Source organism: Heterodontus francisci, unplaced genomic scaffold (genome assembly GCF_036365525.1).
Source record: "Heterodontus francisci isolate sHetFra1 unplaced genomic scaffold, sHetFra1.hap1 HAP1_SCAFFOLD_830, whole genome shotgun sequence".
NCBI lineage: Eukaryota > Metazoa > Chordata > Chondrichthyes > Heterodontiformes > Heterodontidae > Heterodontus > Heterodontus francisci.
In genome coordinates this window covers 84,087-109,708 of record NW_027140960.1, presented here as the reverse complement: position 1 = coordinate 109,708, position 25,622 = coordinate 84,087, and the positions used below count along the sequence as shown (strand labels likewise).

Below are 25,622 nucleotides of genomic sequence, written 5' to 3'. Positions count from 1 at the left end.
GCTGAAGATGGTTGGGCCGAGGACACTACCCTGAGGAACTCCTGCAGTGATGTCCTGGAGCTCAGATGATTGACCTCCAACAACCACAACCATCTTCCTTTGTGCTCGGTACGACTCCAACCAGTGGAGAGTTTTCCCCCTGATTCCCATTGACCTCAGTTTTGCTCGGGCTCCTTGATGCCACACCCGGTCAAACGCTGCCTTGATGTCAAGGGCAGTCACTCTCACCTCACCTCTGGAGTTCAGCTCTTTTGTCCATGTTTGAACCAAGGCTGTAATGAGGTCAGGAGCTGAGTGGCCCTGGTGGAACCCAAACTGAGCGTCACTGAGCAGGTTATTGCTAAGCAAGTGCTGCTTGATGGCACTGTTGATGACACCTTCCATCACTTTACTGATGATTGAGAGTAGACTGATGGGGCGGTAATTGGCCAGGTTGGACTTGTCCTACTTTTTGTGTACAGGACACACCTGGGCAATTTCCCTCATTGCAGGGTAGATGCCAGTGTTGTAACTGTACTAGAACAGAATGGCTTGGGGCACAGGTTGTCAGCAGTGGGTATGTGTGAATAATTGGACAGCTCGTTCAAAGAGCTGGCACAGACACGATGCGCCGAATGGCCTCCTTCCCTGCTCTATGAATCTTAAAGTGAAAACAGCAAAGAATTCCTTTCAACCTTCACCAGTTCAATCATTACTTAGCTTGTTCCCTCTGTTTGTTAATACAAAACCAGCGTGAAAGGCACAATTAATCTTTGATTCCAGTTAGTGTTTGTCTCAGTTAGTGAAATGTCCCTTGAACACGCTCAATGTGGATCCAATCCCCACCGTGTGTCCGTGTGATTATTAACTCGGGAACGTTCTCCAAACTCATATAAAGAGCTTCTGCACTCCAGACGTCTCATTGCGACTCTGAGCAGCTCCAGAGAAGATGATGAAAACACTGCTCTTGGTTCTTGGAGTCCTAGCGCTGGTACAGCCCATCCCTGCCGAAGAGGGAGTGAGTTCAAGGCTTTTACATGGAGGTGAGCCCGTCTTTCAATTGTCCAAGCGTCAGAACCATTCAGAGAAAGATGAGGCAATTCAGCCCCACAAACCTGTCCCTCGTTTAATTGGATCTTGATCATTCTGTATCTAGACTCCATCTAATCACATTTATACCCCTGCCTAACAAAATCTATCAATCTCCTACAACCCTCGCAAATCTGTAACCTCCTCCAACATCTACAACCTACATCAGTAATCTCCTCCAGTCCCCACAACCCTCCCAAATCTGTAACCTCCTCCAGTCCCTACAACCCTCCCAAATCTGTAACCTCCTCCAGCCCCTACAACCTTCCCTAACTATGCAACCTCTCCAGACCCGACAACCCTCGCTATCTATGTAATCTCTCCAGCCCCTACAACACTCCCTATCACTGTAAACCCCTCCAGCCCACACAACCCTCCCTATCTCTGTAACCTCCTCCAGCCCCGACAAATCTCTCTATCTCTGCAATGTCTCCAGTCCCTACAAATCTCTCTATATCTGTAACCTCCTCCAGCCCCTACAAATCTCTCTATCGCTGCAATGTCTCCAGTCCTTACAACACTCCCTATCTATGTAACATCTCCAGTCCCTGGAAAACTCCCTATCTGTGTAACATCCTCCAGCCCATACAGTCCTCCCTATCTCTGTAACGTCCTCCAGCCCCTAAACGGCTCCCTATCTCTGTTACCTGCTCCAGCCTCTGCAACCCCCCCTATCACTGTAAACTCCTCCAGCCCATAAATCGCTCCCTATCTCTGCAACCTCCTCCAGCCCCGACACAAATCCGTATCTCTGGAACCTCCTCCAGTCCCTACAAACCTCCCAATCTCTGTAACCTCCTCCAGCCCCTACAACCCTCCCAATCTCTGTAACCTCCTCCAGCCCCTACAACCCTCCCTATCTCTGCAACCTCCTCCAGCCCCTACACAAATCCGTATCTCTGGAACCTCCTCCAGTCCCTACAAACCTCCCAATCTCTGTAACCTCCTCCAGCCCCTACAACCCTCCCTATCTCTGTAACCTCCTCCAGTCCCTACAAACCTCCCAATCTCTGTAACCTCCTCCAGTCCCTACAAACCTCCCAATCTCTGTAACCTCCTCCAGCCCCTACAACCCTCCCTATCTCTGGAACCTCCTCCAGCCCCTACAACCCTCCCTATCTCTGTAACCTCCTCCAGTCCCTACACCCCTCTCTATCTCTGAAACCTCCTCCAGCCCCACAACCCTCCCTATCTCTGTAACCTCCTCCAACCCTGTCAACACTCACTATATCTGTAACCTGCTCCAGCCCCGACAACCCTCCCTATCTCTGAAGCCACCTCCAGTCCCTACACCCCTCTCTATCTCTGAAACCTCCTCCAGCCCTACAACCCTCCCTCTCTCTGTAACCTCCTACAACCCTGACAACCCTCACTATCTCTGTAACCTCCTACAACCCTGACAACCCTCACTATCTCTGTAACCTCCTCCGGCCACTACAAGCCTCCCTATCTCTGTAAACTCCTCCATCCCCTACAACCCTCCATATCTCTGTAACCTCCTCCATCCCCTACAACTCTCCCTATCACTGTAAACTCCTCCAGCCCCCACAACCCTCCCTATCTCTGTAACTCCTCCATCCCCTACAACACGCCCTATCTCTGTGAACTCCTCCATCCCCTACAACCCTCCCTATCTCTGTAACCTCCTCCAGACGCAACAAACCTCCCTATCTCAGTAACCTCCTCCAGCCCCTACAAAACTCCCTATCTCTGTAACCTCCTACATCCCCTGGAACACTCCCGATCTCTGTAACCCCCTCCATCCCCAACAACAATCCCTATCTCTGTAAACTCCTCCATCCCCTAGAACCCTCCCTATCTCTGTAACATCCTCCAGCCCCTACAACACACACTATCTCTGTAACCTCCTCCATCCCCTACAACAATCCCTATCTCTGTAAACTCCTCCATCCCCGACAACAATCCCTATCTCTGTAAACTCCTCCATCCCCTACAACACGCCCTATCTCTGTGAACTCCTCCATCCCCTACAACAATCCCTATCTCTGTAAACTCCTCCATCCCCTACAACAATCCCTATCTCTGTGAACTCCTCCATCCCCTACAACAATCCCTATCTCTGTAAACTCCTCCATCCCCTACAACAATCCCTATCTCTGTAAACTCCTCCATCCCCTACAACAATCCCTATCTCTGTAAACTCCTCCATCCCCTACAACAATCCCTATCTCTGTGAACTCCTCCATCCCCTACAACAATCCCTATCTCTGTAACCTCCTCCAGACGCAACAAACCTCCCTATCTCAGTAACCTCCTCCAGCCCCTACAACACGCCCTATCTCTGTAAACTCCTCCATCCCCTACAACAATCCCTATCTCTGTAAACTCCTCCATCCCCTACAACAATCCCTATCTCTGTAAACTCCTCCATCCCCTACAACGATCCCTATCTCTGTAAACTCCTCCATCCCCTACAACAATTCCTATCTCTGTGACCTCCTCCAGTCCCTACACCCCTCTCTATCTCTGAAACCTCCTCTAGCCATACAACCCTCTGTATCTCTGTAGCCTCCTCCAGCCTCTACAGCCCTCCCTATCTCTGTAACCTCCTCCATCCCCTACAACCCTCCCTATCTCTGTAACCTCCTCCAGCCCCTACAAGCCTCCCTATCTCTGTAACCCCCTTCAGTCCCTACACCCCTCTCTATCTCTGAAACCACCTCCAGTCCCTACACCCCTCCCTATCTCTGTAACCTCCTCCAGTCCCTGCACCCCTCTCCATCTCTGAAACCTCCTCCAGTCCCTACAACCCTCCCTATCTCTGTGACATCCTCCAGCCCCTACAACCCTCCCTATCTCTGTAACCTCCTCCAGTCCCTACACCCCTCTCTTTCTCTGAAACCACCTCCAGTCCCTACACCCCTCCCTATCTCTGTAACCTCCTCCAGTCCCTGCACCCCTCTCCATCTCTGAAACCTCCTCCAGCCTCTGCAACCCTCCCTATCTCTGCAACCTCCTCCAGCCCCTACACAAATCCGTATCTCTGGAACCTCCTCCAGTCCCTACAAACCTCCCAATCTCTGTAACCTCCTCCAGCCCCTACAACCCTCCCTATCTCTGTAACCTCCTCCAGTCCCTACAAACCTCCCAATCTCTGTAACCTCCTCCAGTCCCTACAAACCTCCCAATCTCTGTAACCTCCTCCAGCCCCTACAACCCTCCCTATCTCTGGAACCTCCTCCAGCCCCTACAACCCTCCCTATCTCTGTAACCTCCTCCAGTCCCTACACCCCTCTCTATCTCTGAAACCTCCTCCAGCCCCACAACCCTCCCTATCTCTGTAACCTCCTCCAACCCTGTCAACACTCACTATATCTGTAACCTGCTCCAGCCCCGACAACCCTCCCTATCTCTGAAGCCACCTCCAGTCCCTACACCCCTCTCTATCTCTGAAACCTCCTCCAGCCCTACAACCCTCCCTCTCTCTGTAACCTCCTACAACCCTGACAACCCTCACTATCTCTGTAACCTCCTACAACCCTGACAACCCTCACTATCTCTGTAACCTCCTCCGGCCACTACAAGCCTCCCTATCTCTGTAAACTCCTCCATCCCCTACAACCCTCCATATCTCTGTAACCTCCTCCATCCCCTACAACTCTCCCTATCACTGTAAACTCCTCCAGCCCCCACAACCCTCCCTATCTCTGTAAACTCCTCCATCCCCTACAACACGCCCTATCTCTGTGAACTCCTCCATCCCCTACAACCCTCCCTATCTCTGTAACCTCCTCCAGACGCAACAAACCTCCCTATCTCAGTAACCTCCTCCAGCCCCTACAAAACTCCCTATCTCTGTAACCTCCTACATCCCCTGGAACACTCCCGATCTCTGTAACCCCCTCCATCCCCAACAACAATCCCTATCTCTGTAAACTCCTCCATCCCCTAGAACCCTCCCTATCTCTGTAACATCCTCCAGCCCCTACAACACACACTATCTCTGTAACCTCCTCCATCCCCTACAACAATCCCTATCTCTGTAAACTCCTCCATCCCCGACAACAATCCCTATCTCTGTAAACTCCTCCATCCCCTACAACACGCCCTATCTCTGTGAACTCCTCCATCCCCTACAACAATCCCTATCTCTGTAAACTCCTCCATCCCCTACAACAATCCCTATCTCTGTGAACTCCTCCATCCCCTACAACAATCCCTATCTCTGTAAACTCCTCCATCCCCTACAACAATCCCTATCTCTGTAAACTCCTCCATCCCCTACAACAATCCCTATCTCTGTAAACTCCTCCATCCCCTACAACAATCCCTATCTCTGTGAACTCCTCCATCCCCTACAACAATCCCTATCTCTGTAACCTCCTCCAGACGCAACAAACCTCCCTATCTCAGTAACCTCCTCCAGCCCCTACAACACGCCCTATCTCTGTAAACTCCTCCATCCCCTACAACAATCCCTATCTCTGTAAACTCCTCCATCCCCTACAACAATCCCTATCTCTGTAAACTCCTCCATCCCCTACAACGATCCCTATCTCTGTAAACTCCTCCATCCCCTACAACAATTCCTATCTCTGTGACCTCCTCCAGTCCCTACACCCCTCTCTATCTCTGAAACCTCCTCTAGCCATACAACCCTCTGTATCTCTGTAGCCTCCTCCAGCCTCTACAGCCCTCCCTATCTCTGTAACCTCCTCCATTATCTACAACCCTCCCTATCTCTGTAACCTCCTCCAGCCCCTACAAGCCTCCCTATCTCTGTAACCCCCTTCAGTCCCTACACCCCTCTCTATCTCTGAAACCACCTCCAGTCCCTACACCCCTCCCTATCTCTGTAACCTCCTCCAGTCCCTGCACCCCTCTCCATCTCTGAAACCTCCTCCAGTCCCTACAACCCTCCCTATCTCTGTGACATCCTCCAGCCCCTACAACCCTCCCTATCTCTGTAACCTCCTCCAGTCCCTACACCCCTCTCTTTCTCTGAAACCACCTCCAGTCCCTACACCCCTCCCTATCTCTGTAACCTCCTCCAGTCCCTGCACCCCTCTCCATCTCTGAAACCTCCTCCAGCCTCTGCAACTCTCCCTATCTCTGTAACATCCTCCAGCCTCTACAACAATTCCTATCTCTGTGACCTCCTCCAGCACCTACAACCCTCCCTATCTCTGTAACCTCCTCCAGTCCCTACACCCCTCTCTATCTCTGAAACCTCCTCCAGCCATACAACCCTCCCTATCTCTGTAACTTCCTCCAGCCCCTACAACAATTCCTATCTCTGTAACCTCCTCCATCCCCAACAACACTCCCTATCTCTGTAACCTCCTCCAGCCCCTACAACCCTCCCTATCTCTGTAACCTCCTCCACTCCCTACACCCCTCTCTATCTCTGAAATCTCATCCAGCCATACAACCCTCCCTAACTCTGTAACCTCCTCCAGCCTCCACAGCCCTCCCTATCTCAGTAACTTCCTCCAGCCACTCCAACAATTCCGATCTCTGTAACCTCCTCCAGTCCCTACACCCCTCTCTATCTCTGAAACCTCCTCCAGCCATACAACCCTCCCTATCTCTGTAACTTCCTCCAGCCCCTACAACAATTCCTATCTCTGTAACCTCCTCCATCCCCTGCAACACTCCCAATCTCTGTAACCTCCTCCATCCCCTACAACACTCCCTATCTCTGTAACCTCCTCCAGCCCCTACAACCCTCCCTATCTCTGTAACCCACTTCAGTCCCTACACCCCTCTCTATCTCTCAAACCACCTCCAGTCCCTACAACCCTGCCGATCTCAGTAACCTCCTCCAGTCCCGACACCCCTCTCTATCTCTCAAACCACCTCCAGTCCCTACAACCCTGCCGATCTCAGTAACCTCCTCCAGTCCCTGCAACCCTCCCTATCTCTGTAACCTCCTCCAGCCCCTGCAACCCTCCCTATCTCTGAAACGTCCTCCATCCCCCTATAACCTCCCCCCATCACTGCAACCTCCTCCAGCCCCTACAACTCTCCCTATCTCTGTAAACTCCTCCAGTCCCTAAACCCCTCTCTATCTCTGAAACCTCCTCCAGCCCTACAACCCTCCCTATCTCTGTAACCTCCTCCAGCCTCTACAGCCCTCCCTATCTCTGTAACCTGCTCCATCCCCTACAACACTCCCTATCTCTGTAACCTCCTCCATCCCCTACAACCCTCCCTATCTCTGTAACCTCCTCCAGCCCCTACACCCCTCTCTATCTCTGAAACCTCCTCCAGCCATACAACCCTCCCTATCTCTGTAACTTCCTCCAGCCCCTACAACAATTCCTATCTCTGTAACCTCCTCCATCCCCTACAACCCTCCCTTTCTCTGTAACCTCCTCCATCCCCTACAACCCTCCCTTTCTCTGTAACCTCCTCCAGCCCCTACAACTATTCCTATCTCTGTGACCCCCTTCAGTCACTACAACCCTCTCTATCTCTGAAACCTCCTCCAGCCCCTACAACCCTCCCTTTCTCTGTAACCTCCTCCAGCCTCTACAACCCTCCCTATCTCTGTAACCTCCTCCAGCCTCTACAACCCTCCCTATCTCTGTAACCTCCTCCAGCCTCTACAACCCTCCCTATCTCTGTAACCTCCTCCAGCCCCTACAACTATTCCTATCTCTGTGACCCCCTTCAGTCCCTACACCCCTCTCTATCTCTGAAACCACTTCCAGTCCCTACACCCCTCCCTATCTCTGTAACCTCCTCCAGCCTCTACAGCCCTCCCTATCTCTGTAACCTCCTCCAGCCCCTACAACACTCCCTATCTCTGTAACCTTCTCCAGCCTCTACAACCCTCCCTATCTGTAACCTCCTCCAGCCCCTGCAACAATTCCTATCTCTGTGACATCCTCCAGCCCCGACAAACCTCCCCATCTCTGTAACCTCCTCCACTCCCTACACCCCTCTCTATCTCTGAAACTTCCTCCAGCCCCTACAACAATTCCTATCTCTGTAACCTCCTCCAGTCCCTACACCCCTCTCTATCTCTGAAACCTCCTCCAGCCATACAACCCTCCCTATCTCTGTAACTTCCTCCAGCCCCTACAACAATTCCTATCTCTGTAACCTCCTCCATCCCCTACAACCCTCCCTATCTCTGTAACCTCCACAATCCCCTACAACCCTCCCTATCTCTGTAACCACATTCAGTCACTACACCCCTCTATCTCTGAAACCACCTCCAGTCCCTCCAACCCTCCCTATCTCTGTAACCTCCTCCAGTCCGCACACCCCTCCCTATCTTTGGAAACTCCTCCATCCCCTACAACCCTCCCTATCTCTGTAACCACCTTCAGTCACTACACCCCTCTCTATCTCTGAAACCTCCTCCAGCCCCTACAACCCTCCCTATCTCGGTAACCTCCTCCAGCCTCTACAACACTCCCTTTCTCTGTAACCTCCTCCAGCCTCTGCAACCCTCCCTATCTCTGTAACCTCCTCCAGCCCCTACAACTATTCCTATCTCTGTGACCCCCTTCAGTCCCTACACCCCTCTCTATCTCTGAAACCACTTCCAGTCCCTGCACCCCTCCCTATCTCTGTAACCTCCTCCAGCCTCTACAGCCCTCCCTATCTCTGTAACCTCCTCCAGCCCCTACAACCCTGGCTGTCTCTGTAACCTCCTCCAGCCTCTACAACACTCCCTATCTCTGTAACCTTCTCCAGCCTCTACAACCCTCCCTATCTGTAACCTCCTCCAGCCCCTGCAACAATTCCTATCTCTGTAACCTCCTCCAGCCCCTACACCCCTCCCTATCTCTGTAACCTCCTCCACTCCCTACACCCCTCTCTATCTCTGAAATCTCATCCAGCCACACAACCCTCCCTAAGTCTGTAACCTCCTCCAGCCTCCACAGCCCTCCCTATCTCAGTAACTTCCTCCAGCCCCTCCAACAATTCCGATCTCTGTAACCTCCTCCAGCCTCTACAACACTCCCTATCTCTGTAACCTCCTCCAGCCCCTACAACAATTCCTATCTCTGTGACCACCTCCAGTCCCTACAACCCTCCCTATCTCTGTAACCCACTTCAGTCCGTACACCCCTCGCTATCTCTGAAACCACCTCCAGTCCCTGCAACCGTGCCGATCTCAGTAACCTCCTCCAGTCCCTACACCCCTCTCCATCTCTGAAACATCCTCCAGCCCCTACAACAATTCCTATCTCTGTGACCACCTCCAGCCCCTGCAGCCCTCCCTATCTCAGTAACTTCCTCCAGTCCCTACACCCCTCTCTATCTCTGAAACCTCCTCCAGCCCATACAACCCTCCCTAACTCTGTAACCTCCTCCAGCCTCCACAGCCCTCCCTATCTCAGTAACTTCCTCCTGCCACTCCAACAATTCCGATCTCTGTAACCTCCTCCATCCCCTGCAACACTCCCAATCTCTGTAACCTCCTCCAGTCCCTACAACACTCCCTATCTCTGTGACCACCTCCAGCCCCTACAACCCTCCCTATCTCTGTAACCCCCTTCAGTCCCTACACCCCTCCCGATCTCTGTAACCTCCTCCAGCCCCTACAACCCTCCCTATCTCTGTGACCACCTCCAGCCCCTACAACCCTCCCTATCTCTGTAACCCCCTTCAGTCCCTACACCCCTCCCTATCTCTGTAACCTCCTCCACTCCCGACACCCCTCTCTGTCTCTGAAATCTCATCCAGCCATACAACCTTCCCTAAGTCTGTAACCTCCTCCAGCCTCCACAGCCCTCCCTATCTCAGTAAATTCCTCCAGCCACTCCAACAATTCCGATCTCTGTAACCTCCTCCAGCCTCTACAACACTCCCTATCTCTGTAACCTCCTCCAGCCCCTACAACAACTCCTATCTCTGTGACCACCTCCAGCCCCTACAACCCTCCCTATCTCAGTAACCTCCTCAGTCCCTACACCCCTCTCTATCTCTGAAACCAATTCCAGTCCCTACAACCCTCCTAAATCTGTAACCTCCTTCAGAGCCTACAACCCTCACAAATCTGTCCCTCCTCCATCACCAACAACATTCACTATCTCTGTAAACTATTCCAGTCCCTACAACCCTCCCGATATCTGCAATCTCCTCCATCCCCTACAACACTCCCTATCTCTCAAAACTCCTCCAGTACCTATAACCCTCCCTATCTCTGTAACCTCCTACAGCCCCTACAACACTCCCTATCTCTGTAACCTCCTACAGCCCCTACAACACTCCCTATCTCTGTAACCTCCTCCAGCCCCAACAACCCTCCCGATATCTGCAATCTCCTCCATCCCCTACAACACTCCCTATCTCTCAAAACTCCTCCAGTACCTATAACCCTCCCTATCTCTGTAACCTCCTACAGCCCCTACAACACTCCCTATCTCTGTAACCTCATCCAGCCCCTACAACCCTCCCTATATCTGTAACCTCCTCCAGCCCCAACAACCCTCCCTATCTGTGTAACCTCCTCCAGTCCCTACAATCCTCCTTATATCTGTAACCCACTCCAGCCCCTACAACACTCCCAATCTCTGTAACCTCCTCCAGAACCCACAACCCACCCTGTCTCTGTAACCTCCTCCAGTCCCTACAACCCTCCCTATCTCTGTAACCTCCTCCAGAACCCACAACCCACCCTGTCTCTGTAACCTCCTCCAGTCCCCTACAACAATCCCTATCTCTGTAACCTCCTCCATCCCCTACAACACTCCCTATCTCTGTAACCTCCTCCAGCCCCTTCAAACCTCACCATCTCTGTAACAACCTCCAGCCCCTACAACACTCCCTATCTCTGTAACCCCCTCCAGTCCCTACCAGCCTCCCTATCTCTGTAAACTCCTCCAGTCCCTACAACCCTCTCTATCTCTGTAACCTCCTCCATCACCTACACCCCTCCCTATCTCTGTAACCTACTCCACGCCCTACAACCCTCCCTATCTCTGTAACCTCCTCCAACCCCGACAACCCTCTCTATATCTGTAACCTCCTCCAGCCCCTACAATCTTCCCTATCTCTGTAACCTCCTCCATCACCTACACCCCTCCCTATCTCTCTAACCTGCTCCAGCCCCGACAACCCTCCCTATCTCTGTAACCTCCTCAATCACCTACAACCCTTCCAAATCTGTACCTCCTCCAGCCCCGACAACTCTCCCTATCTCTGTAACCTCCTCCATCCCCCTATAACCTCCCCCCATCACTGTAACCTCCTCGAGCCCCTACAACACTCCCTATCACAGTAACCTCCTCCAGCCCCTACAACTCACCCTATCTCTGTAACCTCCTCCAGCCCCAACAACCCTCCCTATCTCTGTAACCTACTCCAGTGCCGACAACCCTCCCTATCTCTGTAATCTCCTCCAGTCCCTACAACCCTCATCATCTCTGCAAATTCCTCCAGACTCTAAAACACTCCATAACTCTGTAACCTATTCACAACCCCACAAAACTCCCTATTGCTGTAACCTCATCCAGTCCCGACAAACCTGCTATCTCTGTCACCTCCTCCAACCCCAACAACCTACCCTATCCCTGTAACAACCTCCAGCCACTACAACAACTGCTATCTCTGTAACATCCTCCTGTACCAACAACCCTCCATATCTCTGTAATGTCCTCCAGCCCCAACAACCCTCCTTATCTCTGTAACCTCGTCCAGACCCTCCAACAATTACTATCTCTGTGACCACCTCCAGCCCCAACAACCCTTCCTATCTCTGTAACCTTCTCCAGCCCCTACAACACTCCCTATCTCTGTAACATCCTCCTGTACCAACAACCCTCCCTATCTCTGTAATGTCCTCCAGCCCCAACAACCCTCCCTATCTCTGCAACCTCCTCCAGTACCAACAACCCTTCCTATCTCTGTAACCTCCTCCAGCCCCTACAACTCTCTCTATCTCTGTAAACTCCTCCAGTCCCTACAACCCTCCATATCTCTGTAACCTCCTCCAGCCCCCTACAACCCTCCCTATCTCTGTAACCTCCTCCAGTCCCTACAACCATCCCTATCTCTGTAACATCCTCCAGGCCCTACAACCCTCTCTATCTCTGTAACCTCCTCCAGCTCCTACAACCCTCCCTATCTCTGTAACCTCCTCCAGCCCCTACAACCCTCTCTATCTCTGTAACATCCTCCAGGCCCTACAACCCTCTCTATCTCTGTAACCTCCTCCAGCCCCAACAAACCTCCCTATCTCTGTAACCTCCTCCAGTCCCTACAATTCTCCTTATATCTGTAACCTCCTCTAGCCCCTACAACCCTCCCTATCTCTGTAACCTCCTCCTGCCCCTGCAATCCTCCCTATCTCTGTAACCTCCTCCAGCCCCTACAACCCTCCCGATCTCTGTAACCTCCTCCAGCCCCTGCAACCCTCCCTATCTCTGTAACCTCGTCCAGGACCAAAAACCCTCGAAATCTCTGTACCCTCCTCCAGCCCCTACAACCCTCCCTATCTCTGTAACCTCCTCCAGCCCCGACAATCCTCCCTATGTCTGTAACCTCCTCCAGCTCCTACATCCCTCCATATCACTGTAACCTCCTCCAGCCCCTACATCCCTCCCTATCTTTGTAACCTCCTCCAGCCCCTACAACCCTCCCTATCTCTGTAACCTCCTCCAGCCCCTACAACCCTCCCTATCTCTGTAAACTCCCCCAGCCGAGAACACTCCCTATCTCTGCACCCTCCTCCATCCCCTACAACCCTCCCTATCTCTGTAACCTCCTCAATCCCCTACAACCCTTCCAAATCTGTACCTCCTCCAGCCCCGACAACTCTCCCTATCTGTGAAACCTCCTCCATCCCCCTATCACCTCCCCCCATCACTGTAACCTCCTCGAGCCCCGACAACACTCCCTATCACAGTAACCTCCTCCAGCCCCTACAACTCACCCTATCTCTGTAACCTTCTCCAGTGCCTACAACCCTCCCTATCTCTGTAATCTCCTCCAGCCCCGACAACCCTCCCTATCTCTGTAACCTCCTCCATCCCCCTATAACCTCCCCCCATCACTGTAACCTCCTCGAGCCCCTACAACACTCCCTATCACACTAACCTCCTCCAGCCCCTACAACTCACCCTATCTCTGTAACCGCCTCCAGCCCCAACAACCCTCCCTATATCTGTAACCTCCTCCAGCCCCTACAGCCCTCCCTATCTCTGTATACTCCTCCAGCCCCTACAACACTCCCTATCACACTAACCTCCTCCAACCCCAACAACCTACCCTATCCCTGTAACAACCTCCAGCCACTACAACACCTGCTATCTCTGTAACCTCCTCCAGCCCCTACAACCCTCCCTATCTCTGTAAACTCACCCAACCGAGAACACTCCCAATCTCTGCACCCTCCTCCATTCCCTACAACCCTCCCTATCTCTGTAACCCACTCCATCCCCTACAAACCTCCCTATCTCTGTAACATCCTCCAGTCCCTACAACACTCCCTTTCTTTGTAACCTCCTCCAGCCCCGACAACCCTCCCAATCTCTGTAACCTCATCCATCCCCCTATAACCTCCCCCCATCACTGTAACCTCCTCGAGCCCCTACAACACTCCCTATCTCTGTAACCTCCTCCAGCCCCTCCAACACTCCCTATCTCTGTAACCTCCTCCAGCCCCTACAACCCTCCGCATCTCTGTAACCTTCTCCAGCCCCTACAACCATCTCTATCTCTGTAACCTCCTCCCGCTCCTACAACCCTCCCTATCTCTGGAACATCCTCCAGCCCCTACAACCATCCCTATCTCTGTAACCTCCTCCCGCTCCTACAACCCTCCCTATCTCTGGAACATCCTCCAGCCCCTACAACCATCCCAATCACTGTAACCTCCGCCAGTCCCCTACAACCCTCCCTATCTCTGTAACCTCCTCCAGCCCCGACAACCCTCCCAATCTCTGTAACCTCATCCATCCCCCTATAACCTCCCCCCATCACTGTAACCTCCTCGAGCCCCTACAACACTCCCTATCTCTGTAACCTCCTCCAGCCCCTCCAACACTCCCTATCTCTGTAACCTCCTCCAGCCCCTACAACCCTCCGCATCTCTGTAACCTTCTCCAGCCCCTACAACCATCTCTATCTCTGTAACCTCCTCCCGCTCCTACAACCCTCCCTATCTCTGGAACATCCTCCAGCCCCTACAACCATCCCTATCTCTGTAACCTCCTCCCGCTCCTACAACCCTCCCTATCTCTGGAACATCCTCCAGCCCCTACAACCATCCCAATCTCTGTAACCTCCGCCAGTCCCCTACAACCCTCCCTATCTCTGTAACCTCCTCCAGCCCCGACAACCCTCCCTATCTCTGTAACCTCCTCCAGCCCCTACAACCCTCCCTATCTCTGTAAACTCACCCAACCGAGAACACTCCCAATCTCTGCACCCTCCTCCATTCCCTACAACCCTCCCTATCTCTGTAACCCACTCCATCCCCTACAACCCTCCCTATCTCTGTAACATCCTCCAGTCCCTACAACCCTCCCTATCTCTGTAACCTCCTCCAGCCCCTACAACCCTCCCTATCTCTGTAAACTCACCCAACCGAGAACACTCCCAATCTCTGCACCCTCCGCCATTCCCGACAACACTCCCTATCTCTGTAACCCACTCCATCCCCTAGAACCCTCCCTATCTCTAACATCCTCCAGTCCCTACAACACTCCCTTTCTTTGTAACCGCCTCCAGCCCTCACAACCCTCCCTATCTCTGTAACCTCCTCAATCCCCTACCACCCTCCTAAATCTGTACCTCCTCCAGCCCCGACAACCCTCCCAATCTCTGTAACCTCCTCCATCCCCCTATAACCTCCCCCCATCACTGTAACCTCCTCCAGCCTCTACAACACTCCCTATCTCTGTAACCTCCTCCAGCCCCTACAACCCTCCGCATCTCTGTAACCTTCTCCAGCCCCTACAACCATCTCTATCTCTGTAACCTCCTCCCGCTCCTACAACCCTCCCTATCTCTGTAACCTCCTCCAGCCCCAACAACCCTCCCTATCTCTGTAACCTCCTCCAGGCCCTACAACCCTCTCTATCTCTGTAATGTCCTCCAGCCCCTACAACCCTCCCTATATCTGTAACCTCCTCCAGCCCCAACAACCCTCCCTATCTCTGTAACATCCTCCAGTCCCTACAATCCTCTGTATCTCTGTAACCTCCTCCAGCCCCTACAACCCTCCCTATATCTGTAACCTCCTCCTGCCCCTGCAATCCTCCCTATCTCTGTAACCTCCTCCAGCCCCTACAACCTTCCCTATCTCTGTAACCTCCTCCAGCCCCTACAACCCTCCCTATCTCTGTAACCTCGTCCAGTACCAACAACCCTCCCTATCTCTGTACACTCCTCCAGACACTACAACACTCCCCATCACTGTAACCTCCTCCAGCCCAACAATCCTCCCTATCTCTGGAACCTCCTCCAGCCCCTACAACCCTCTATATCTCTGTAACCTACTCCAGCTCCTACAACCCTCCCTATCTCTGTAACCACCTCCAGCCCCGACAACCCTCCCTATCTCTGTAAACTCCCCCAGCCGAGAACACTCCCAATCTCTGCACCCTCCTCCATCCTTTACAACCCTCCCTAACTCTGTAACCTCCTCCATCCCCTAGAACCCTCCCTATCTCTGTAACATACTCCAGTCCCGACAACACTCCCTATCTTTGTAACCTCCTCCAGCCCTCACAACCCTCCCTATCTCTGTAACCTCCTCCATCCCCTAGAACCCTCCCTATCTCTGTAACATCCTCCAGTCCCTACAACACTACCTATCTTTGTAACCTCCTCCAGCCCTCACAACCCTCCCTATCTCTGTAACCTCCTCAATCCCCTACAACCCTCCTAAATCTGTAACCTCCTTCAGTCCCTGCAACCCTTCCAAATCTGTACCTCCTCCAGCCCCGACAATTCTCCCTATCGCTGTAACCTCCTCCATCCCCCTATAACCTCCCCCCATCACTGTAACCTCCTCGAGCCCCTACAACACTCCCTATCACACTAACCTCCTCCAGCCCCTACAACTCACCCTATCTCTGTAACCTCCTCCAGCCCCAACAACCCTCCCTATCTCTGTAACCTCCTCCAGCCCCTACAACACTCCCTATATCTGTAACCTCCTCCAGTCCGTACAACCCTCCCTATCTCTGTAACCTCCTCCAGTCCCTACAACCCTCCCTATCTCTGTACCTCCTCCAGTCCCTACAACCCTCCCTATCTCTGCAAATTCCTCCAGACTCTAAAACACTCCATAACTCTGTAACCTATTCAAAAACCCACAAAACTCCCTATTGCTGTAACCTCATCCAGTCCCGACAAACCTGCTATCTCTGTCACCTCCTCCAACCCCAACAACCCTCCCTATCCCTGTAACAACCTCCAGCCACTACAACAACTGCTATCTCTGTAACCTCCTCCAGTACCAACAACCCTCCATATCTCTGTAACCTCCTCCAGTACCAACAACCCTCCCTATCTCTGTAACCTCCTCCAGTACCAACAACCCTCCCTATCTCTGTAACCTCCTCCAGTACCAACAACCCTCCATATCTCTGTAACCTCCTCCAGTACCAACAACCCTCCCTATCTCTGTAACCTCCTCCAGTACCAACAACCCTCCCTATCTCTGTAACCTCCTCCAGTACCAACAACCCTCCCTATCTCTGTAAACTCACCCAACCGAGAACACTCCCAATCTCTGCACCCTCCTCCATCCCCTACAAACCTCCCTATCTCTGTAACATCCTCCAGTCCCTACAACACTCCCTTTCTTTGTAACCTCCTCCAGCCCTCACAACCCTCCCTATCTCTGTAACCTCCTCCATCCCCCTATAACCTCCCCTCATCACTGTAACCTCCTCGAGCCCCTACAACACTCCCTATCTCTGTAACCTCCTCCAGCCCCTCCAACACTCCCTATCTCTGTAACCTCCTCCAGTCCCGACAACCCTCCCTATCTCTGTAACCTCCTCCAGTCCCTACAACCCTCCCTATCTCTGTAACCTCCTCCAACCACGACATCCCTCCCTATCTCTGTAACCTCCTCCAGTCCCTACAACCCTCCCTATCTCTGTAACCTCCTCCAGCCCCTACAACCCTCCGCATCTCTGTAACCTCCTCCAGCCCCTACAACCCTCCGCATCTCTGTAACCTCCTCCAGCCCCTACAACCCTCCGCATCTCTGTAACCTTCTCCAGCCCCTCCAACACTCCCTATCTCTGTAACCTCCTCGAGCCCCTACAACACTCCCTATCTCTGTAACCTCCTCCAGCCCCTCCAACACTCCCTATCTCTGTAACCTCCTCCAGTCCCGACAACCCTCCCTATCTCTGTAACCTCCTCCAGTCCCTACAACCCTCCCTATCTCTGTAACCTCCTCCAACCACGACATCCCTCCCTATCTATGGAACATCCTCCAGCCCCTACAACCATCCCTATCTCTGTAACCTCAGCCAGTCCCCTACAACCCTCCCTATCTCTGTAACCTCCTCCAGCCCCAACAACCCTCCCTATCTCTGTAACCTCCTCCAGGCCCTACAACCCTCCCTATCTCTGTAATGTCCTCCAGCCCCTACAACCCTCCCTATCTCTGTAACCTCCTCCAGCCCCAACAACCCTCCCTATCTCTGTAACATCCTCCAGTCCCTACAATCCTCCTTATATCTGTAACCTCCTCCAGCCCCTACAACCCTCCCTATATCTGTAACCTCCTCCTGCCCCTGCAATCCTCCCTATCTCTGTAACCTCCTCCAGCCCCTACAACCTTCCCTATCTCTGTAACCTCCTCCAGCCCCTACAACCCTCCCTATCTCTGTAACCTCGTCCAGTACCAACAACCCTCCCTATCTCTGTACACTCCTCCAGACACTACAACACTCCCCATCACTGTAACCTCCTCCAGCCCAACAATCCTCCCTATCTCTGTAACCTCCTCCAGCCCCTACAACCCTCTATATCTCTGTAACCTACTCCAGCTCCTACAACCCTCCCTATCTCTGTAACCACCTCCAGCCCCTACAACCCTCCCTATCTCTGTAACCTCCTCCAGCCCCTGCAATCCTCCTTATATCTGTAACCTCCTCCAGCCCCTACAGCCCTCCCTATCTTTGTAACCTCCTCCAGCCCCTACAACCCTCCCTATCTCTGTAACCTCCTCCATCCCCAACAACCCTCCCTATCTCTGTAACCTCCTCCATCCCCAACAACCCACCCTATCTCTGTAACCTCCTCCAGCCCCTACAACCCTCCTTATCTCTGTAACCTCCTCCATCCCCGACAACCCTCCCTACCTCTGTAACATCCCACATCCCCTAGAACCCTCCCTATCTCTGTAACCCCCTCCAGCCCCCTCAACCCTCCCTATCTCTGGAACCTCCTCCATCCCCGACAACCCTCCCTATCTCTGTAACATCCTCCATCCCCTACATCCCTCCCTATCTCTGTAACCCCCTCGAGCCCCCACAGCCCTCCCTATCTCTGTAATCTCCTCCTGTCCCTACAACCCTCCCTTTCACTGTTACCTCCTCCAACCACTACAACCCACCCTATATCTGTAACCTCCTCCAGCCCCTACAACATCCCCTATCTCTGTAACCTCCTCCATCCCCTAAAACCCTCCCTATCTGTGTAACCTCCTCCAGCCCCTACAACACTCCCTATCTCTGTAATCCCCTCCAGTCCCTACAACCCTCCCTTTCTCTGTTACCTCCTCCAACCACTACAACCCTCCCTATATCTGTAACCTCCTCCAGCACCTACAAACCTCGATATCTTTGTAACCTCCTCCAGTCCCTACAACCCTCACTATCTCTGTAACCCCCTCCAGCCCTCACAACCCTCGCTATCTCTGTAACCTCCTCCATCCCCTACAACCCTCCCTATCTCTGTAACCTCCTCCATCCCCAACAACCCACCCTATCTCTGTAACCTCCTCCAGCCCCTACAACCCTCCCTATCTCTGTAACCTCCTCCATCCCCAACAACCCACCCTATCTCTGTAACCTCCTCCAGCCCCTACAACCCTCCTTATCTCTGTAACCTCCTCCATCCCCTTCAACCCTCCCTACCTCTGTAACATCCCACATCCCCTAGAACCCTCCCTATCTCTGTAACCCCCTCCAGCCCCCTCAACCCTCCCTATCTCTGGAACCTCCTCCATCCCCGACAACCCTCCCTATCTCTGTAACATCCTCCATCCCCTACATCCCTCCCTATCTCTGTAACCCCCTCCAGCCCCCACAGCCCTCCCTATCTCTGTAATCTCCTCCTGTCCCTACAACCCTCCCTATCTCTGTAACCTCCTCCATCCCCTAAAACCCTCCCTATCTGTGTAACCTCCTCCAGCCCCTACAACACTCCCTATCTCTGTAATCCCCTCCAGTCCCTACAACCCTCCCTTTCTCTGTTACCTCCTCCAACCACTACAACCCTCCCTATATCTGTAACCTCCTCCAGCACCTACAAACCTCGATATCTGTGTAACCTCCTCCAGCCCCTACAACCCTCCCTATCTCTGTAAACTCCTCCAGTCCCTACACATCACCCTATATCTGTAACCTCCTCCATCCCCCACAACCCTCCCTATCTCTGTAACCTCCTCCATCCCCCACAACCCTCCCTATCTCTGTAACCTCCTCCTTCCTCGACAACCCTCCCTATCTCTGTAACATCCTCCATCCCCTACAACCCTCCCTATCTCTGTAACATCCTCCATCCCCTACAACCCTCCCTATCTCTGTCACCTCCTCCATCCCCTACAACACTCCCTATCTCTGTAACCTCCTCCAGTCCCTACAAACCACCCCATATCTGTCATCTCCACCATCTGCTACAACAGTCCCTATCTCTGTAACCTCCTCCATCCCCCACAACCCTCCCTATCTCTGTAACTTCCTCCATCCCCTTTCAACCCTCCCTATCTCTGTAACCTCCTCCAGTCCCTACAACCCTCCCTATCTCTGTAACCTCCTCCAACTCCTACAAAGCTCCCTATCTCTGTAACGTCCTCCAGCCCCCACAACCCTCCCTATCTTTGGAACCTCCTCCAGCCCCTACAACACTCCCTATATCTGTAACCTCCTCCATCCCCCTACAACCCTCCCTATCTCTGTAACCTCCCCCAGCCCGAGAACACTCCCTATTTCTGGAACAACCTCCATTGCCTGCAATCATCCCCATCTCTGTAACCTCCTCCTTCCACCTACAACCTTCCCTATCATGGTAATCTCCTCAATGCCCTACGACCCTCCCTATCTCTGTAACCCCCTCCAACCCCTACAACCCTCCCTATCTCTGTAACCCCCTCCAACCACTACAACCCTCCCTATCTCTGTAACCCCCTCCAACCCCTACAACCCTCCCTATCTCTGTAACCCCCTCCAACCCCTGCAGCACTCCCTATCTCTGTAACCTCCTCCAGCCCGTACACCCCTCACTCTCTGTATAAACTCCTCCAGCCCCTACAACCCTCCGAGATCTCTGCACTCATCCAATTTTGGCAGCTTGACCATCCCTCGATTCCCATCGCTCCACCATTGGCGGCCGTGCCTTCAGCTGCTAGGGGCTCGTGCTCTGGAATTCCCTCCCAAAACCTCTCCACCACACTCGGAGCACTGTATACAGTTCTGGTCTCCATGTCCCTCGGTTAGACCACACGCGGAGCACTTTGTACAGTTCTGATCTCCATATCCCTCAGTTAGACCACACTCGGAGCACTGTGTACAGTTCCGGTCTCCATATCCCTCAGTTAGACCACACTCGGAGCACTGTGCACAGTTCTGGGCTCCATATCCCTCTGTTAGACCACACTCGGAGCACTGTGTTCAGTTCTGGTCTCCATATCCCTCGGTTAGAACGCACTTGGAGCACTGTGTACAGTTCCGGTCTCCGTATCCCTCGGTTAGACCACACTCGGAGCACTGTGTACAGTTCCGGTCTCCATATCCCTCGGTTAGACCACACTCGGAGCACTGTGTACAGTTCCAGTCTCCATATCCCTCAGTTAGACCACACTCGGAGCACTGTGTACAGTTCCAGTCTCCATATCCCTCAGTTAGACCACACTCGGAGCACTGTGTACAGTTCTGGTCTCCATATCCCTCAGTTAGACCACACTCGGAGCACTGTGTTCAGTTCCGGTCTCCATATCCCTCGGTTAGACCACACTCGGAGCACTGTGTACAGTTCCGGTCTCCATATCCCTCGGTTAGACCACACTCGGAGCACTGTGTACAGTTCTGGTCTCCATATCCCTCATTTAGTCCACACTTGGAGCACTGTGTACAGTTCTGGTCTCCAAATCCCTCGGTTAGACCACACTCGGAGCACTGTGTACAGTTCCGGTCTCCATATCCCTCGGTTAGACCACACTCGGAGCACTGTGTACAGTTCCGGTCTCCATATCCCTCGGTTAGACCACACTTGGTGCACTGTGTACAGTTCCGGTCTCCATATCCCTCAGTTAGACCACACTCGGAGCACTGTGTACAGTTCCGTTCTCCATTTCCCTCGGTTGGACCACACTCGGAGCACTGTGTACAGTTCCGGTCTCCATATCCCTCGGTTGGACCACACTTGGAGCACTGTGTACAGTTCTGTTCTCCATTTCCCTCGGTTGGAACACACTTGGAGCATTGTGCACAGTTCTGGTCTGCAATGTTCAAGCTCTGATGAAATTGCAAAAAATAGAATGTAATAAATGAGAATTTGGGTTCATTGGTCCCAAATTAACCTGAAGCCAAGCGAGGTCTATTGGCTAAATATGATCTGAATCTCTGATGATTCCATTTTGTGTCAATTTAAATTTCAACAAGTAAATATGGAAAGCTGTGAACTGGCAGTGCCGGCTGCATGTTGGGAATGTCATCAGTGGGGATTTGTGGATAGTGGGGCTGGGCACCAGTTCGGAGTGCTTCCAAGCTTCCGACAGTCCCGCTCAGAGCCTTTGAGCTGGAGCGTGGGTTAGAGAGTCACCCAGCGTGCAAGGGAGAGAGGAATTTCTGGGTCGTTTTCCCCAGAGTGCAGTCACACCCAACAGCCAAGTGGGGAGGCAGGATGGGGGTGCCTGCGTCCGCGTGGGAGCAGTGGAGGGGTAACTGATGGGAGGTAGAGGAGTCAACGTACATGGCGATGGCGGGAAAAACGGGAAAGTCAGCGGGACTGGAGGGTCACAACAAACAAGGAGCAGAATAATCTTGTCCTTTCTGCATTTCAGGAGTGATTCTTGGATGTAATCGGATCGGAGGAAAATGCCGAGCAGGCCCTTGTCCGAACGGTCAAGGCTGGATACGTGGGAAGTGCTTCTGGACCTTCAGGTGCTGCAAGGACATATGATCCGCAATTCCGGGGATACGTCCCATTGCCAGCCCCGTCCGATGCTCCGACGCTCACTTGAATTCAGCCTCCGTCTGGCCTTGCTAGCGACCCCTGGCGACCCCTGACCCACTGCCCTCCGGACCAATGGAATAAAACTCGCTGCTCTGATCGCCGCCCCCATGTTCGCGTCTCATTTTCTCCTCGGGGTGAGCATGCCGCCTCGTTGACGGGAGGGTGGCGAGGGGAGACGGGCGGGTCAGGAAGCTACGGGCCCTCGTCGTATCCTTGACTGGGCCCCGGCGCCCGAGAAGGGAGGGTGCGGGGAGGTGGGGGACAACCGGGGGCAGGGGGGGGTTGTCGGGACGAGGGAGCTCGGAAATCAGCAGCCAGGTTGGTGAGGGTGGGGGCGGGGCGGGGGGGGTTGGGCCTGCGTTGTAGGGGAGGAGGCAGATGGAATGGGGCGTCAACTGGGATTGAGGGGAGACTGGAGGTGGGGACGGTAGAGAGGGGAGCTCACTCGCACCTGGGCTAGGCCGAATCTCAGAGAGTGCAGCGAGTGATACACGGAACCCGGCCCCTACACGGGATATGGTTCCCTTTTCGGAGCACAGCCCCTAGAGCGAACAATTGTCGGGGGAGGCCATTCGGCCCCTCAAGCCTGTTCCACCATACCACCAGATCAAGGTGGATGTGTATCTCAAGTCCATCTCCCCACCTTGGTCCCGCCACCCGCAACACCCTTTCTTATCAAGAATCTATCCATCTTAGTTTTGAAATTTTTCATAAGATTGCTATTTTATAATTCTTTAATTATCCCCATCACCCCCATTTTGTTTGTCTATCCTTGCCGCCCAGCTCCTATTTCTCATCTCCGCGCTGCCCCTCGGCGACATCATCCGAAAACACGGCGTCAGTTTTCACATGGACGCTGAAAACACCCAGCTCTCCCTCACCACCACTCTCTCTCCAGCCCTCCGCCGTCTCTAAATTATCAGACTGTTTATCCGACATCCAGTACTGGATCAGCAGGAATTTCGCTCCAGTTAAATATCGGGAAGACTGAATCCATTGTCCTTCAGTCCCCGCCACAAACTCCCTCCCTATCTCTAACCTCCTCCAGCCCCTGTGACCCTCCCTATCTCCGTCACCCCCTTCAGACCCAACGGCCCTCCGAGATCTCTGCACTCCTCCAATTCTGGCCTCTTGACCATCGCTCCACCATTGGTGACCACACCTGGGCCCCTAAGCTCTGGGCCACCCACCCTAAACCTCTCCGCCTCTCTCTCTCTCTCTCTTTCTTTTACTTTACACGGAGAGCTATGATAGGGAAGATGTGGATTTTTCTGTTTGAGTGCAATGGTGGGGTGGGGGTGGGGGGTGGGGGGTGGGTAGCGGTCAGGGCTGTGGGGTTTCCGGAATGCAAGATCATCACTAATAAATCCAACAGGGAATTCAGGAAAAACAAAAACTTAACCTGGAGAGTTATATAAATGGACTTTTCTTTCAAAGAAAAGTGGACAATGAACTGAAACAATGGCCACCAATAGTCCAAAAGCCTGGCATTTTGATATTCAAACTGTCCACTGCTTGGCATGGGCAAAAGAATGCATTCCAAGCTAAGAGGTGTCGATCGCACCCATCCTGAATCCATCAAGAGCCATTTTTAAATTGAATGGGTTCTTCTGAAACAAAGCAGGTGTGAAGAAGCCACATCCCTGGGCCCGTTACCAGTCACTTACAGGGAGGAAAATCTGTCTCCCAACAAAGGTGGGAGAGACAAAGGTGCGAAAGCATCTTTGAACTTAAAAGGAGCTCTCCGGAGACGAGAGGGTGGGAGTCCCAAAGAAGAGGAATCACAAGAGATAGTCCAGCTGGGAGCTGGGAGAAAATCCAACAAGCCAAAAAGGGCGGCAAACTCCACATTTTCAACTTGGGCAGCAGGGAATGGAAGGCGATGCCCCTCCCTTCAAACTGAACGGACAACCGACAGAGAAATCGACAATCAGCTCAGGCCTGCAACTAAAGAGAAGATGACCTCCAAGAAAATTGAACAGGTGGACAGTGAAACTCTGAAACAACACCTCACAGAAAACTACTTGCCTTCTTCCTCTCTGTCTGTCTCTTCGTGTGTGTGTGTGTGTGTGTGTGAATGTGGGAGTGGGTGAAGTTGCGACAATTTCGAGAATTAAACACAAAGGGGTTCAAACCTGAACAGATAAGAATTGTGATCAGGTGGGGACTAGCCACACCCCTCAGCACGTGGATGAAACACAGGGGGAGCTGGATAAACACACGGGGGAGAAATGTAATTCCGTGCAATACCACACTTTCCACCACCGCCTTGTGGCTGCAACACTGATTAATGAAATGTTCCTTACTGGGTTTCAGGTAGTGTGCTCGGATGTGACAGACTGGGCGGGATCTGTCGACACAGCCTTTGCAGGGACGACCAGTTCACAATACCTTGGGGATGTTTCAGGAAATTCAACTGCTGCAGGGATTAAATGATCAACAGTCCGGGGATACGCCCGTCCGTGAGGCCCCTCCCAGGCTCCGGCAGAAGCTAACTTTAATTCAGGCTCCATTTGATTGTGCTAGGCCCTGCGACCCCTGACCCGAATCAAGTGAATAAAACTCGCTGCTTTGATCACAGCCTCGTGTCTCGTTTCTCTTCGGGATCTCCGCGTGCCGTCTGACTGAAGGGGAGCGGGGGGAGGGTGAGGGGTGAGGTGCGGGGGGGGTGGGGGGGGTGGGGTGGGGCGGGGTGTGGGTGGGCAGGTAAATCACGGGACCCCAGTCGGCCTCTTGACGAGGCCCCAGCAACTCAGAAGGGAGGGGGCAATCCGGGGAGGGGAGGGCCTCGGGGCGAGGAATCTCGGAAATCGGGCGCCGGGTTGGGGGTAGGGAAGGAGGCAAATGGAATGGGGAGGCAATTGGGATGGAGGGGGGACTGGAGATGGGGCTGGGACAGACATGGTGTTACGACCGGGTGAGAAAGGGGTCTAGGGGTTCCCTTTCAGCCTTCACCTGGTCAGACTGTAACAGGGATTAATTTTAAACAGACCGTGTTTTTAGCTCCCACTTGCTGAATCCTTGTTCACAGCTTTCCAATTATAAGGCAAAGAAAGAAGCACAAATCAACTTTCTCAGGTTTAAAGAAGAAAAGTTGCAATTTATTAAAGTTAAAATTAAACTCTAATTTGGTTAACACCCATGGACACATACTGAGCCGAAACCCTTCCTGATTTTAAACGCCTCCATTTAATCTCCTC

General features: G+C 52.9%; 1 long non-coding RNA gene across 1 annotated transcript; it reads left to right on the top strand.

Moving 5' to 3' along the window:
* Positions 1 to 916: 916 nt before the first annotated feature.
* On the top strand, positions 917 to 24,978 carry LOC137361517 (uncharacterized). The gene is made up of 3 exons (XR_010972208.1): positions 917 to 1,022; positions 22,250 to 22,556; positions 24,739 to 24,978. It is a non-coding gene; the product is annotated as an uncharacterized lncRNA (long non-coding RNA).
* The last annotated feature ends 644 nt before the right edge of the window (positions 24,979 to 25,622 follow it).